The 17,969-nt window shown below is 37.4% G+C and overlaps 1 pseudogene; it reads left to right on the forward strand.

Annotated features, from left to right (window-relative positions):
- LOC149570395 (receptor-like protein kinase THESEUS 1 pseudogene) overlaps positions 1-17,969 on the forward strand; it is an 87,343-nt pseudogene that overhangs the window by 9,042 nt on the left and 60,332 nt on the right.

A 17,969-nucleotide genomic window follows, 5' to 3' on the forward strand; every position in this document is an offset into this window, starting at 1 on the left:
CTTCCCCTTTCCTCTATCCACTCACCTTGTGACATGTGTCACTCCCTGATTGGTGCTAAACAAACACAATCCATGTGCTCCCTTTTGAGTGCATCCTAGTCCTCCTTAAGCTTTCATCTTTCCTTCCATCTTAACCCTCCATCCCTCAAGCCCTTAGCCTATAAATTGAATCCCCTCCCAAGCCATTTCAATCACAATCCATCAAGTAAAGTTATAATGCCATTTTGAAGCCAAATCCATACTTTTGCATGCATCCACAATAAAAATCCCAAAAATCTCCATTGAAGCTAGTTTGAAGCTTGAGCATACATCCCAAACTAATCCATTAGACTCATCCCTAAATCAAGTGACTATCCTCATTGGGAGAGCCATTCCATGGCTCATATTCTCATTTGAGGGTTTCACTTTGTCTCTCATATATGTTATGTCTTTTATGCTAGTTAATGCTTTTGTTTTTGAATAGATTAGTATTACTTGCTAACATATTTCTCATATACATTTTGACACGCTCGGTGGGACCCCACTATGGGTCATTTAATCATCCATTTTCATCTATATGTTATTTTTTCTAACCATCTAATGTTTGTTGTTGTTTGAGTGTGTTGTAGGGTGTTTTGCTTGTTTTTGCAAGTTAAAGAACACACTTAGGAAGAAGAAATACCATCTAAAAATTCAAAAATAGAAAAGAATTAAAAAAATTCTTGAAAAATTTTGCGTTTTTCAGCTTTTTTCGCGCAGTGTCGTCTTCGCAGTTTGGTGTCTGCGCCTGCAAACTATCGTCTTTGCCGGCTACTTTGTCGTCTGTGCAACCAAATCGACGTCTCTGCAGTTTGGTGTCTTCGCCTAGTTTTCTGTTGTCGACGCCGCCACTAGACTGTCGTCTGTGCATCCTCAACTATCATCTCCTCAGATCCGCATCTCCACCAGCTACTCTGTCGTCTCCGCAACTGTTCTGTCGTCTTTTTCGCCACCAACCCAAATCCACATCTGCGCAAATCGGCGTCTCTGCTTGTCACCTATTTTTTGCGCTGCAAATCTGACCTATCGTCTCTGCTCTGTCGTCTGCGAATACTAGCGTCTCGGCATTTCAGCGTCTCCGTAGTTTGGCGTCTCCGCTTGATAGACTGTCATCTCCGCCTGTTTATGTTGCATTTCTGTTTTAAAATCTTTATTTCTGCACTTTGTAGTTAAAAAAAAAAAAAAGTATAAATCAAAATTTGACTTTTAGTGGTTCCGTAGGATTTAGACCATTTTAAGCATTTTTACGCGTAGGAAAAACAACAAAAAAAGTTAAAATTTTTTTTCCCATAGTTAAGCTTTCCTTTTGGAAGATTTTGGGTGACTAATCAATTTTTCTTTTTTGTCTTATTGCAGGTTGGAGCAACAAACTCAATCATGTTTTTTAGATTTTTCATGGAATGAACTTGCATGTTTAAACACGTTTTTCCTTTGAATGTATGTTGCTCAAACACAATCTTGAATGCAATGGTTTAAAATCAATCTTTCTTGGAATGCATGTTTAAAACAACAAATCCAATCTTGAATGCCAAGGATCAATTAACCATTGCAATATCTCACACTTCCAATTTGGGCTTAAAACACTCTAACACAATCTTGAATGCTTAACAATCAATGAACATTGCATGGTTTTGATGCATCTCAATGATGCTCGCTTTTCTTACGTTGACGAATTCTCGATTTCCATTATGTTGACGACGCTGTCAAGTTGGAATGAACATTGTATGCCATAATCACGAGTGTCTTTAATCATAGCTTACAAAATCTAAATCATCAATTGGAAAAGAACTCTGTTTTTTAGTCCAAGGTCATCTAAGTCTTCTCTCCCCTTGTCATCTTTCGAGGCCATCTTGGGTGCATAAGATTAGGATCCAAAACTTTATTTCTCTTTTAGGAGGCCTGCTTGGGGATTTCATCACCCCTTGGGACGACCTCAACTCCAGCGTTCCGGTGGAGTATAAAAATTGAGAGGTGAATCGAAAGACACCTCTCTTGGAATCAAGATTTTGTCACTCGGGCTAAGCCTCAAGGAACTTTATACCCTTGAGAAGTGAAAGAGGAGAAAACCACCACTCCTCTCGGCTGTGTGACATCTTTTTGGTTTCATCTATGGATATGGGCCTCACGTACCTTGTGTATATCGAGGACTCCCTAGCTAAACCAAATTTTATCCTTGTAGAAAGCTTCCTAGGATGTTGGTGTGTTTGATGTGCTTGCTCCAAAATTTTGTCTGCTTGTTTGTTCATAGCCTTTGAATGAATGTTTGCCAACTTTGGTCAAAATCCCAGAAAAGTAGAAATCTCCCAACTCAAGGCATACTTAGCGTAGTCACTGCCTCATTAGAAAATCATCCAAGCTCCCTTAGTTCTTTGCTTTAAAACAATTTGAAATCCAAAGTCCATCCAAATCATCCCCCCCAGCCAACTAGCAACCCAATCCAAAATCACACCCAAACCTTTAGAGAGCTATTGTCATTTTGCTAGAATTTTGCTATACAATTAATCCTACCAATCAACCAATCTCACCAAGGTTATCCCTTTGACAGAGCTTTGTCTAGGGTAATCTAGCTTTGTCACTTGTTATCCCTCATCACCTTGAGCTAAAGGTTGGGATCCACAAGTGGTCAATCTCGTGTCATGCCCATAGGATCATTAGTCTATCCTCAAGTTGACACAATCTCCACCAATCTTGCACATAGGAAAGCAAAACTCTCACTTTTTGACAGCATGCCCTTGAAGGCTTCCATCCACCAGAAAACCAAAAATCTCCAGTCAATCATCCTTAGGTCTGTCATATAGCTTTGACTCTCCCTAGGAAATCCTTCATCAACCAATCCAAAATCTAAGCTTAATCCAAATCCAACCATGAGCTTCCGTGTTCATCCATATGCAAGACCCCATCCCCATCAAACTCATCGTCAAAGCATGAAGTACCAATCCTATCATGATGTGTTTGGTCGTATCGTCCTTGCTCCTGCCACCTCCTATTCCAATGATGATGAAAATCTGGTTGACTATGAAGGGTATCTTGAGAGCCTTAGAAACATTCCACTAACCATCCCCCAAAATCCAAGAGTTATTCCAAACTATCTAGTCATGCCATCTGATATCCCAGCTTCTCCTCCATCACCCAATCAACTGAGCTTCCAATCTCCCACCCCCATCACACTAGCTATTCCTGTCAATTCACCTCCACCTTCGACACACAAGTCTCCAAGGAATCTCCCAAATAAAATACAAGAAAAGAAGCCTCCAGCAGTCGATAAGCCATGTCATCTAATCCAACCATGTGAATTAGTCAGTGATGAAGCTTCCCCATCCATAATGTCATCTCCATCTCCCATAACTATCATCTCCATACCATCCATCAAATTGCTTAAAATCCTTCCACTTCTCACAAGCATCAAAATCCCACCACCTGTCAAATCCCTTCAAATCCTATCCACATCATCTCCAAGCATTTCCCAAATCTCCCATAATGACCCTTATGCATCCATCTTCTACTCACCCATCTCCACTACCGAATCTCCCATCTATCCATCTGCTGCCTTTGAAGAATCCATCCCTTCACCTCCTATCACACCATCCACTCCAAACCAATCCTATCAAGATCCTACCCAAAAGAATGTTAACATCCCCCAAAGCATAAACAAAGATATCATCGTATCATGTCTTCCATCCATAGTGTAGTCACCATCCCCTCCATCTCCAAAAACTCAAGCCATACCTCCTCTACTGAAGGATATCTCTTTATCCCATCAGCTAAATCAATATCCTATCCTACCATCTCCTCCACTCCATGCTTCCATCTTACCACTTATCCAAGCTATTCCACCATCTATAATCTACCCTCTTGGTTCACTTACATTCATCCATGGTGGCCTCTCCTCAGCAAAAGAATTAAGAACAGTATCTCCCCGTTGCAGTACATCTGATAAAGCACTTCCACCATTTTTCGCAAGCAAAAAGTATCCTCAGCTAGTTCAAATGCTCTATCGATGGCATTATCAAGGTCAAGGTTTAGGACCACAAGAGCAAGGAATCAAAAAGCCTATTATTGCACAAAAAAATCTAAGATTTCATGGTCTTGGATATGTATCCAAAGGCTCACCATCTAAAGGTGTTGGTACACCACACCCCCAAACCAAGCCTATCTCTAAGCCCACCATGCCAGCCTCCCATCACTCCTTCAAGAAAGCTTATGTCATCCCCCCTCCACCATCTTTGCAACTGAAAAAAACCTATCATATCCCCCCTTCATCCGCTAAATCCATTTTAGGTCCCTATGTCCCAAAATCTACCATCCTCCATCCTCCTATCAGCCATCATAAAAATCATATTCCCTCCATTCCTACGCAAGATCAACAAAGGCACATATCAAGGCACATCATCCATCATCATCCCCCTACATGCTCTTCCATATCCTCTTCATCTCACAAAGCTTCTCCTAACCATCTTCCCAAAGCTTACCACAGCAATGTAAATGCCAACGTCAAAATGCATAAAGCTAAAAATCCACATCCTAGGCAATCATATGTTTATTCTAAAAGACATACTCCAAAAAGGAAAAATCCAATCAAAGAATGCAAAATAATGCAAAAGCCTATGAAAAGAAAATCCAAAACCATATGGATCCCAAAGAAAAAAGTTGAAACTCAATTCATAATGGCATCCACCATTGCTAATCCTCCATCCAGTGACTCATGTCCCCCATCTGCTAACTCCATCTTGGGTGCCTATATCCCCAAGCGCGCTTCCACAAATCCTCCATCAAACCCCCGTCTACCATCTATTCCCCATCTACTCTTTTCACACCCATCCCAACATGTGCCAATGTTGATCCTGCAAGCATCCCCATCTCATGCTCCTTTCCAACCTTTTCACCCCTCCATCTCCTACCATCAATCCCATCTAATCCAATCTATCGCATAAATCACACATCCGGTGTACCAACAGCTAGCAACAAAATTGAACATTCCAATAGCTAGTGAAAAATCCCAAGGAAAAAGCCAAAAATAGCTGAAGAAAGCCAACATCATTCCAGATAAGTCCAAAGTCAAAAAGTCAAAAAAGAAAAAGAAAAAGAAAGCGTCCACTGGTGAAAACTTGGCAATTCAAGCGCCTTGGACAAGTACCATGATGAAAACTTGGCAAAAAAGCGTCATGCGTAATCCTGCCATCTCCAGCTTAGCCTATCACCCTCATGCTTTTGGTCATCTCTTGACATCCAACTCCATCTTCCAATCTATCCACCTATCCTCCACCCTCCATCTTCCATCTCACACCATCCGCTTATCTCCTGCAGCTTCAGCCAACCATCATAGCTATCATCCATCTCCCTAGCCCCTTTAGCTTTTTCCATCCTAGCTTCAATCCTATCACATCCATCATATGACCTCCTTCCACATGTCATATTCTGACTAGGGGCACTGTATTCCTTGGAGATTTTGTCTTGTCCATCCTCCCTTGTCATTGTTATCTAGCTCTAGGCTATCCTCATGCAAACCCAATGTCATGTCTTTATGTCCACCATAATCCTAGCTATCTACCATCCTATCCAGCTATCTCATCCTACTCCTCTAGCTATCCTTGGTCACAAAATCTCTCATCATCATTGGGATGCATCCTCCCCAAATCCATATCTTTTGCTATCACCCCATCCTTAGCTTTTGCATCTTGCACAACATCGAACCATCCCACTATCTTATCATCCTGAGCTTTTGCCTGCTTGTAAATATCTTGGTTAGCTTCAACTTGTAAATACCTTGGTCTGTCAGCTTGTACATCCTCTTTAGCTTAGTACCATTGTATATATCCAGCTTTCATGTCAGTTCCTCCTTGATCAGCATCTTGCACACATCGCACAACCCTTGGTTAGTTATTCCAATGCATCCTTTAGCTAGATTTCCTGTCACCAAAGTGTTATCCTTCTTAGTTCAGCTTGCCAGACGCATCACTCATCCAAATCTACTAGCTTAGGTGCTCTCCGATAGATCCTTGTAGGATATAGCTTTCCTCATGTTTGACCTTGGTCCGTTAGTACCTAATCCTACCCATCTCGTTGGCAAACGGTTCTCTTTTGGATTTTTACTTTCTTTTGATTTGGGGATCTTCCCTTTTAGGTCTTGAAGTATCTTTTCCAAGCAATCTCCTTGTTCCCTCCTCAAGGTTGCCATGATCTTCCATATAATGGTATGTTGCGAATGGGGCAATTAGAGCATAAGGTCTTGATCAAGTCTTTCATTTGTTTTTTTCTGCTTGTGGGTTACCTAGTGTCGGTTCCACACTGCTTCCTCTGGGAATCATGTGTGATGCTGGGGCAATCCTTGTATGTTTGTTTTGAGTCAGTTTGTCAGTCCTCTGGACAGTTGGTAAAAAGGCCTTGATGTTCTTAGTAACCTTGGCAATTAACCAACAGTCCTATAGCAAATCTAGTGCTCAACTACATGGTGGTACTTCTCTTTGAAGTATCCCCGTGCTCAAAAAGCTTCAATGGTTTTTCTTCATCTCCATTATCCCCCATCCATATCCATCATCCGTCTCTCCTATCCCAGCTTGTGCATTAGTACCTCTTTGAATCGCTCCTCACGCTTAGCTTTAGGGATCCACAATCCTAGTCTTAGGGATCCACCAATCCAAATCAATCCACCAAGCCTCATCTTTCGAGATCCACAATCCTAGTCCTAGGGATCTCTGAAAACCCATCTTCCGCCAATCTGACTCTTTGAAATCCTGTTGCATTAGATTTTTAATCCCCTCATCCATCTCTCCATCCTAGATTCCTTTTATAGCGCTCTGCTCCTTCATCCCCCCCCCCGCAATCCCAAAAGTCTTAAGCTTGTTTCCTCTTGTGACCCTGATTTCCCTTTATCATCCTCCCGTAGTGAGAGTTTGAGCTAATTCAGCCCCTTCTCTTTGCCAACCTGTGTCTTAGCTCATCTCAATTTCTTGTACTTTTCAAGAAGTCATCGAGCCTCATTTCTCTCCCCGCCACCTTCTTGAGGGGGCATCATCTAAGTCTAGTCTCTCCTCTTCTTATCCGAGACTGGGGCAATCTTGTTGCTAAAACATCTTCCTCATGTCATCTTCATCCAAACTTCTTTGAAATAGTGTTGTCTCTACACTATGTCAAAGAGGGGCAAAATGTAGACACCTAAATTTGATTACATTGCTTTGGTAATCCTATTTAGTTATCTCTAAAGGCATCATTAATTAAATTCCTATTTAATTAATCCTTTGCCATCCCCTAGCTGATTAATTTAATTAATCATCTATAGTCCTAATTGATAAATCAAATAACCTATTATTTATCAATTAAATCCTATTCTTCTATCTAATTCCAAAATCCCCATTTATTAAATAAACCTATTTGATAAATGAAACCCTCAAATCTAATAACCCTTAACTTATTCCTAAACCCTCTTTTTAGCCTAATCCACCCCATCCACCCATACTAACTAAGCTTAGTCACTAACTCACCCAGCCTCATGAATGCCATCCACTTGCAAATTTCTAACATCCCTAATCTAATCCTAAACCCAAGCCTAATCCACCCCTTAATGTTGTCACATTCCCTAAGCAAGCTTAAGACTTTCTTAAGCCAAGGAAAGTCAACAATCTCAACTCCCTCCAAAATATCTCAACCACCCAACAATGAATGCTCTTACAAAAGCCATAAAGACTCTTACAAGCTCTTACAAGCCATAATGAAGGGTCTTTATGAAGATATTATCCTTTGAGCCTCCTTTGTTGACTCATCCTTCCCCTTTCCTCCATCCACTCACCTTGTGACATGTGTCACTCCTTGATTGGTGCTAAACAAGCACAATCCATGTGCTCCCTTTTGAGTGCATCCTAGCCCTCCTTAAGCTTTCATCTTTCCTTCCATCTTAACCCTCCATCCCTCAAGCCCTTAGCCTATAAATTGAATCCCCTCCCAAGCCATTTCAATCACAATCCATCAAGTAAAGTTATAATGCCATTTTGAAGCCAAATCCATACTTTTGCATGCATCCACACCAAAAATCCCAAAAATCTCCATTGAAGCTAGTTTGAAGCTTGATCATACATCTCAAACTAATCCATTAGAATCATCCCTAAATCAAGTGACTATCCTCATTGGGAGAGCCATTCCATGGCTCATATTCTCATTTGAGGGTTTCACTTTGTCTCTCATATATGTTATGTCTTTTATGCTAGTTAATGCTTTTGTTTTTGAATAGATTAGTATTACTTGCTAACATATTTCTCATATACACCTTCAACTTCTCAAAAAGTGAAATTAATAAGATACCTAACAAGAGCCATCTTTTTTTCTACTTACTACATTGGTAGTCTCCTCGATAGATCAAAATGTTACCAAGCCACCATAGGATTCTCATCTTGGTCCACACCTTTTATAGACCCATCTTGTGTATGAGTAGAATAATAGTTGATAGGATAGGGACCTTGAATGCAAGGTCAAACTATAGGAATGTATGAAATCCAACTCCACAGTCACCAAGAATACCTGGAGTGCAAATAGCTTGCCGAAGAGAAACCTAAGGAGCAAGAGCTTGAAGGAAAAAAAGCAAGAGAAAATATTTCACAATAGGGAAATGCAATTGCTATGTGAATGGATGAATTTACAATGAGAGAGAGACCACTTATAAAGGCCTCAAGGAAGCTCGTAGAACAAGCTGGAAGGAGGTAGATGATAAGGTTGACAACTAAGCACTGTTCCACAAAAAGGTAGAACATGCTAGAAGGGAAAAAACTCCCGTGTTTTCAACAACTCATCACTACAACCATTAACTACTAAATATTAAATAAATGCATTAATCTAAGTAAGCTTAAGTAAATAGAATAAATAATTAATTATTTACTCTAACACCCCCCCTTAAGTGCAACTTAGGGGAATGCCTTAAGCTCACAAAAAACTAAGAGAAAATGTAGAATGGTCCTAGCAACAAGGCCATGTTAGGTACCCATGTACAATGCAAAGAAATGCAACCTCTAAAAAAGTAGGAAGAGGGAAAAGCTCATGGGAAAAACCCTCCCCCAAAAAGAGGTAAAAAACATGCTGAAAAATATATGAAGTGAAGGAAGAAAGGAAGGCCTCAACAACACCCCCCAAGGACAACCTCCACCAGAAATGTTTCAAGAGACTCTCTCAAAACCATAAGTACAACCAGCACCCCCATGAGAATAGACACCAAAGCCCCTCCAAAATGATGAAGCTCTTGTAGAAATGATCAAACCAATAAAACTCCAATGCAGAAGGAATAAAGCCACATAACAAGGGAACCCTTGAATGAGAGGGGAAACTTGAAAACCTAGCTGATGCCCAAAGGAAAAGTATGAGGATCTAGAAATGGAATCCCCAAGGCAGGTGTGATGACACTATCATGAATGTCCACTATAGTATCCACAACAATTACACTTGGAGGTTCTATGAATGGAGCTGCAGGATCAAACAAAGTAGAAGAAGAAGAATCTTGCTGAAGAGAAAAGTCCTCAACTAGATGTGGCATGGCAGTCAAAATAGGGATCTCAAGAACAATACAAAGGTTCAAGTATCTTGACTGCACCACATGATGCTCCTGTGAAAGAGAAGTAGTGTGCTCCAACAATGGAGATGGTGGACCAAAGTGCAAGAAGGTGTAGAGACGAGTGGAAGGATCAACTACCCCTGTAGAAATAAGACTATTTGTTACATGATCCTGAATGAAGACTGAATTAGTAGTGAACTCAACTGTCTTCCCTGATCCACTATGTGTAATCTGAGAAATCGAGAGAAGGTTGGCAAACAAAGATGGAACATACAATACATCATTGAATATACCATCCTGGATGTGAATTGAACCTTTCTCGCAAACTAGTAGTGTAGTGTTATTCCCCATGAGAATATGAGGAATAGGAGAAGCCTCAAGAGTAGAGAAGACACCCTGAGAAGATGTCATATGATGAGAAGCACTTGAATATAGTATCCAAGGAACCTATGAAGGAGATGCAATGGTAGCCTGTAATGCATGACCCTTTCCAAGATCCAATGTAGATGGTAAAGATGTGGAATAAGACTGAAAGGAAAACCCCTGTGAGGTAGAAGAGGATGGAGAAGAGACAATGTTCTTCTTCTGAAGAGCTTGCAAATCCACAATTTATTTCTCATAGCCATCAAATATCTTTTGAAAACAATGTGCCTCATCATGAGATCCTTTCCAATAATAGGAACAAGTAGGAGTCTCAGTCTTCTCTTTCTCCTTCTTCTTAGAAGATGATGAACCAATAGAAGAGGGATCTGATATCTTCTTTGACTTCTACTCCTGTGTATCCTTGACAAGCAATGCCTGTGACTATGAACCTGAAAGTCAATCCATTTGACTGATCCTAGACTGTTCAAGAGTTAATCAATAACAAAATATCTCAAATGAAGGCATCCTATGTCTATCACCCAATGCATCCATAGTGGAGTAGAAAGTAGAAGAGAAGATCTGATACTATCCCCTCAACTTTGAGAGTATCAAAAAGATAAACTCATCATCTATCTTGGTTTTCCCACATCCTTACAAAAGTGTACGCAAAAATTTGAATTTCATCAAGAAGTCCTCAATGGTGGGAAAGCTTTCAGGTGTCAAAGAATTCAACTTTGCATCAAGCTACAATGCCCAAAATTCATTCACTGTGCCAAACAAAGTTTGAAATTTGAGCCAATAAGCCCGAGGAGTAGTCAAACCATCCAAGTGAAATAGCAGATTGTCTAAAATGTTCATTGCAATCAATCCCATGGCCTCATCTATTTTGTTCTTGTGCTGAAGAACCTCAAAAGGGCGTGTGAGAATAGGTTGATTCTCATCCAAACATGACAATAAGCCTCTTGACATAAGAAGCCTTATCATTTGTGCCTTCCAAGTGTGACAGTTATGTGGCATGAGACAAGTCACAGATGGATCTGCCATTGAGAGAGAAGAAGATGGAAGTAGAAGGGTCTTATTCTGAATTAAATTACAAAAAAGAAAATGCTCCCCCCCCCACAATGTATAAATTGGGCACTCTTTATTTAGTGTGATTATAGTAGCCAATTTAGGGCCTATTTCTGAAAGTAGTATTTCTATTTATAGAAATTCTAATCTAATTGTAGATCTGGAAAGTAGACAAAAAAAATACACTTTAAAAAAAAAAGAACTTGATTATGTGTCCAAATGAGCTCGTACTAAGCAATGGCAAAAATCAAGAATTGCGAATTGCAGAAAAATTTAGGAATAGAGATCTCAAACCACCTATACCAATGTGTAGATAAGAAAATCCACCCCAAAACAAAAAAAATTGCTCAAAAAAATGAGTCCGTATAAGGGAGATATTGCTGTTTGAAAATCACCTCTATAGTTTTTTTTTTGAATCACTGCCATCACACCTCCAAAAAAAAAAGAAAAAAGCCCAAAAAATATCAGATTTGTTATGCCAAACCCTCTTTCTCCTTTTTCTCCAAATACTAAAAAAATGCTCTTCCTCTTGATTGAAGAAAAAATAAAAAACAAACTAGGGTTTGTGTCTCCAAATCACGGATTCAAAAAAATCCTTCAAACAAGAAGCAGCAGGGAGGCTCTGATACCATGTAGGAGTTGATGAAATCCAACTCCATAGTCACCAAGAATGCCTATAGTGCAAATAGCTTGCCGAAGAGAAACCTAAGGAGCAAGAGCTTGAAAGAAACAAAGCAAGAGAAAATATTTCACAATAGGAAAATGAAATTGCTATGTGAATGGATGAATTTACAATGAGAGAGAGACCACTTATAAAGGCCTCAAGGAAGCTTGTAGAACAAGCTAGAAGGAGGTAAAAGATAAGGTTGAAAACTAAGCACTGCTCCATAAAAAGGTGGAACATGCTAGAAGGGAATAAACTCCCGTGTTGTCAACAACTCATCACTACAACTATTAACTACTAAATATTAAATAAATGCATTAACCTAAGTAAGCTTAAGTAAATAGAATAAATAATTAATTATTTACTCTAACACAAACCACCTAAACCTTATAAGGCATGTATATTTTATTAATATAAGGAGGTAGGGAGTTTGAGGAGTTCAACATGTGGAATTAAACCATCCAAACACTCCCCGCTCAGAAATGCACATGGAAGCTACACATAGATTAATGCAACCACATAAAACACAAGGCCAGATGTAGCATATGCACAGATGTAATTATTTCACTTCACAAATAGAGAAACCACAACATGCCTAGCTATGAGGTCTTTTAGGTTGCGATCTTATACAAAATATGAAATATACAATCTCAGAACCTCAGCTTGCATCTTCTATCTTCTATCTTCTAATCCTCCTATTCATCATGCTCTCCTACATCTAACCAAATTTTTTTATATCCAGCTAAGTCACACGTTGATTAGTCAAGCATTTAATTACAATATAGGTCCATACTTGGAAGAGTAAACTAAAATCAATGCAAGTGATGATATGAGATGATGCACACTTGAAGGTAGGTCCACATGTATATTAGAAGTCATCTCCTAACTACACAAGATGCCATGTAATCAACATAAATTGCACAAATTAGAACAACACACTACACAAGATGAAAATAATAGGAAAATAGGACCACAAAGAATGACACGAAACTCAAGAATTATAGAACATAAGAATTTGTGTGCTTAGGAAAAGGTTCTAGGATAGGTCCTCAACATGATGACAACTATGCATAACATGAAAACACAAGTACAATGACTGCTACAAATAATAGACTAGTACAAATAAATAAGAAATATTTTTAATTGATGCAAGATTACTCAGACCTAAGATGCTCTTGCATCACAAACCTAAGGTCAATAAAGAATTGATGTCCACATCAAGCATGACTCATATTCTAACATGAATCATAGAGATCCAACTCAGCTTGCGTAATCCATGAACTATCTTCAGTTAGTTTGTCTTTCCATTGAACTATGTATTCCATATAGTCCTTTCCTTTGGTTCTTTTACTTATTCAACTACTCAAGATCTTTTCAATGTTATATGTTTTATTCTTAGGATAATCCAAGTTACCTTTTAGCTTATCATTTGATTCAAAATACTCAAAGATATCTACAATGTTTAATAAAGGCAAAATATCCATGTCTTTTGGTAATTAGGCTTCAAAAGAATTTCCACTATCAAACTTCATCTTCATCTTGCTGTAAGCACTAACTAGAAATCTATTTTTCTTCAAGAAAATTATTACCTCATCACCAAATTCAAAAAAATTATGTCTCCTCCTTTGATCTACTCTTGTTTGTATTCCAGATTAGTGTCTTTCAGATTCACCTTGACCTCATCATGTAAAGTCTTCATTAAATTTGAAAATTCTCCATATTCAACACTTCATTTTGTCTCAAGGTTCAGATCTCTCAATTTGGTAGTTCCTTTAGGATTCAATCTAGCAATGATATTGAAAGGTGTCTTTTTAGTGCTCATGTTCACATAATTATTGTATGCAAACTTTTCTTGTACCAAAATCAAGTCCCAGTTAGTAGGTTGATCTCCAACCAAACATCTCAATAGGTTACCTAGAATTTTGTTCACAACTTTAATTTGTCCATCTATTTGAGGATGAAAATATAGAACTAAACTTCAACTCTATATTCAACTTCTTCCAAACTGTCCTCTAGAAATAACCAGTGAATTTAGAAGCTCTATCTAAAAGAATAGTTTGAGGCAATCCATGCAATCTCACCACTTCCATAAAGAATAATTTAGCTACATGTACAACATTGGATGTCTTTTTACAAGGTATGAAATGAGACATCTTTGAAAATATATCAACTACCACCAAATTAGAATCATTACCTCTCTAGTTTCTAGGAAAACCAATAACAAAATCCATATGACATCTTCCAAAGACTTAGCAAAAATAGGTAATGATGAATATAATTCCAAAATATGACTAGTTCCTTTCATTGTTTGAAGAATTTTGCAACTTCTTACCATCTTCTATACATCCTTATATATATGTGGCCAAAAGTACCTATCTAAAATCAACTTCACCATCTTATCAATCCAAAAATGTCCAACAAGTCCACCATTATTATTCTCTTTTATGACATTTTCTCTCATAGATCATTTAGGTGTGCACAACTGTATTCCATTAAACAACTTGTCTTCCTAAATGAAATAATCATTCCACTTATCACTTACCATCTGGTTCTTACATGCTTTCCAAGGTTCTACAAAATCAAGATCAATTTCATACAAATACTTCAAATCATTAAAACCAAGTACCCTAATTCTCATTTTTGTCAGCAAATTCCTTCTTTGGCTTAAAGCATCAACAACCATGTTTTATTGTCCAATCTTATGTTTCAAGGAAAAGGAAAATTTCTACAAAAAATCAACTCACTTCAGATGTCTCTGATTCAACTTATTTTGACTTCCCAAATACTACAATGCTTTATGGTTAGTATAGAACACAAAATCCTTAGGCATCAAATATTGTCTCTATTTCTTCAAAGCTTGAACAATAGCATATAATTCTTGATCATAAACTAAATATTTTCTCTTAGCATCTTCCAATTTATCACTAAGGAAAGCTATAGGTCTTCCTTCTTGACTCAAAACAACTTCAATGACACTTCCACTAGCATCACATTCAACTTGAAAAACTTTATTGAAATCAGGAAAAGAAAGTGTAGGCAATTTTAATCTTCTGTTTCAATATTTCAAAACTCTTATGTGTTCCATGTGTCCACTTGAAATCCCTTTTATCTCCTCTCATAATCCTAGCCATAACATTACAAATAGAACTAAAATTTCTAATGAACTTCCTATAAAAACTTGCAAACCCATGATCTTACCTCCCCAACATTCTCAAGGGTGTGCCAATCTAGAATAACATTCGCATTTTCAGGATCCATCTTCAGACCATCATCTAAAATGAAAAAGCCAAGATACACAATTTCTTCCTTCATAAATGAACATTTCTTTAGGTTAATCAACAATTTCTCCTGTTTCAATCTCTGTAATACTTGTCTAACATGTTCAAGGTATTCTTCTTTAGTCTTACTAAATATCAAATTGTCATCCAAATATACAATCAAAAATTTTCACAAGAATTTTTTTAAAACCTCATTCATCATCCTCATAAAAGTACTAAGTGAATTAGTTTTAAAAAAAGGCATAACTAACCATTCATACAAACCTTCATTAGTCTTAAAAAAAGTTTTACATTCATCACCTTCTTTAATTCTAATACAATGATAGCTACTTTTCAAATCAATCTTGGTAAAACACTTTGCTCCACTCAAACTATCCATTATGTCATCCATCCTAGACAAAGGAAATATACATTTCAATATTATCTTGTTTATATCTCTAGAATTAGTGCACATTCTCTATTCCCCTTTCTTCTAGGTGCTAACACAATAGGCATTACACAAGGATACAAAATTTCTCCAATTAGACCCTTCTCAAGAAACTCTTGCACTTGTCTATTTAATTCATCCTTTTCATTAGGTGTCAATCTATGCAGTGCTTCATTAGGAAAACTAGCTCTAGGTATCAAATTCATACAATGACTCATACTTATCATAAGTGGTAAACCATCAAGTGCATTATTATAAATAATGTCTTGGAAATTCTTTAACAAGAATTCAATCTCAAGTGCATGCTCTAACTCATCTTGTTTCTTAGTCTTTTTAGGAATCAAAGAAAAATAAATATTCCTTTCCTTCATATCTCTAGAAAATTTATCCTTCAAAAAAACACACATTAGCTATGGTACACTGATTCTCCTTAATATTCTCTACCAAGGGAAACAATATTTATTTCTTTCCATCTACCCAAATAGTATATTGATTCAATCTACCATCATGGAAGGCTTGTCTATCATATTGCCAAGATCTACCCAAAAGAATATAACAACAATCCACATTCATAATATCACACAAGAATTCATCATGATAATTCTTAGTTTTGAATTTAACAAGGCATTACTCACTTACAAGTAATTCACGCTCCTTCTAGATCCAAGAAACATGATAAGGCTTAGGATCTCACAATCTTTGCAACTACAATTTGATAACTAGATCCTCAGATGCCAAATTATTAGAACTTCCACTATGAATGACTACCTTGCAACATTTTCCAACTATCCTACATTTGGTTTTAAACAAATTTCTTCTTAAAATAGGTTCTCCATCAAATTATTCATTCCAAAAGATTATCCTTAACATCAGGTTCTCACCATTTTGAAGTTCATTAGGAATTTAAGAAACTTTCTCACAAGTCAAAGTGCTTATGTTATTACCTGCAATCTTCTTCCTAGAATTAGTACATTCAAAAGTTCTATGTCCTTCTTCTCTAGATTTATAACAAGTACCTTCAAACTAAGATCTTTCTTCCCTTTTCCACCATTATTATTTGTAGTGTAACTAGTATAGCTACCTCTAGTGTAGTTACCTCTTCTACCAACAAGTTCTTCCTTCCATTTAGATTTTCCTTTATCTTGCATTGTACTATAAGATCTGCTACTTCTCCATATTTGCTACCTCTTCTTCTCTAAAATATATCACCTCTTCCTCTTTGTATCTGATAATATTTCTTCACCAATATGTCTTCATCCTTTAGAGTGTAATGATATGCTTCCTCTATATAGTTCATCTTAACATAGCTGTTCTTATCTTGACTTGATGTCCTTAAACCATTTATGTATCTTGCAACCTTCTCAACTTCATCATCTACATGTCTAGATCTAATATCCAATCTATATAATTCCTTAGTATATTCCTTTGCACTCATATCCTTTTGTCTCAAATTGTGCATCCTTCTCAACAAATTAACTTGATAATCAATAGGGAGAAACTTTTTCTTCATCTTTCCAATCATCTTTTCCCATGTCTTAATATTTCTTTTCCCTTTTAGTCTCCCAATTAGAAAATGATCCCATCAAAGTGAAGCATGATCCTTCAACTTTGTGTCTATTACTTTAAGCTTCTTATTATCAAGAGCACCTTCATACTCAAAGTTTTATCTAGCCTAGCAATCCAACCTAATACAAAATTAGTATCAAGTCTTCCATCATAATAGGCAACTTAAATAATAGGTCTATCATTTTCCCTAGAAAAAAATCTCAGAAGCCTTTCCTCATCTTGTTCAACCTCAGGCTGAGGGTTAGGATTTAAGGCTACCTCTTCATCATCACTAACATCTTCAAGCTGTGCCCCTCTTCTCTGTGATGTCTCCATATCTTCAAGTCTCACTGCAATCCACCTCAACATGTCCATAATAGCATCATCAACATTTCCTCTACCACAAACCATCTTGACAATAGTTCCTACAAAAATGTAACCTTCTACAAGTTATAGGTCATATTTTAGATCTACCACCCTACAACCAAATTCAATAAGGTTCTCCATGATCCAAGCCTCAAGAAAGAACTCACTTTGATACCACCTAATGTAGGGAGGTAGGGAATTTGAAGAACAACATTTTAAATTAAACCATCCAACACTCTGTGCTCAGAGATGCACACAAATGATACAAATGGTACACATAGATTAATGAAAGCATAGAAGACACAAGACTAGATGTAGCATATTTGTATGTGTAATTATTTCACTTCACATATTCAAAAATCACAACATTCCTAATTGTGAGGCCTTTTGGGTTGTGGCCTTATACAAAATTAGAAATATACAATCTCATAGTCTCATCTCACATGCTTTATCTTCTATATTCTAATTCCCCTATTCATCATGTTCTCCTACATCTAACCAAGCTTCTTTTATATCTAATTAATCCACAAGTCGACTAGATAATAATTTAATTACATAATAGCTCCATACTTGGAAGAGTAAACCAAAATTCACACAAGAAAAAATATGAGATGATCCACACTTGAAGGTAGGTCCAAAAATGTGTTAGAAGTCGAATCCTAACTACACAAGACACCACATAATCAACAAAGACTACCTAAGTGTCAAATG

This window comes from Cupressus sempervirens, chromosome 3 (genome assembly GCF_028749045.1).
Source record: "Cupressus sempervirens isolate cs-2001-9-10 chromosome 3, ASM2874904v1, whole genome shotgun sequence".
Taxonomy (NCBI): Eukaryota; Viridiplantae; Streptophyta; class Pinopsida; order Cupressales; family Cupressaceae; genus Cupressus; species Cupressus sempervirens.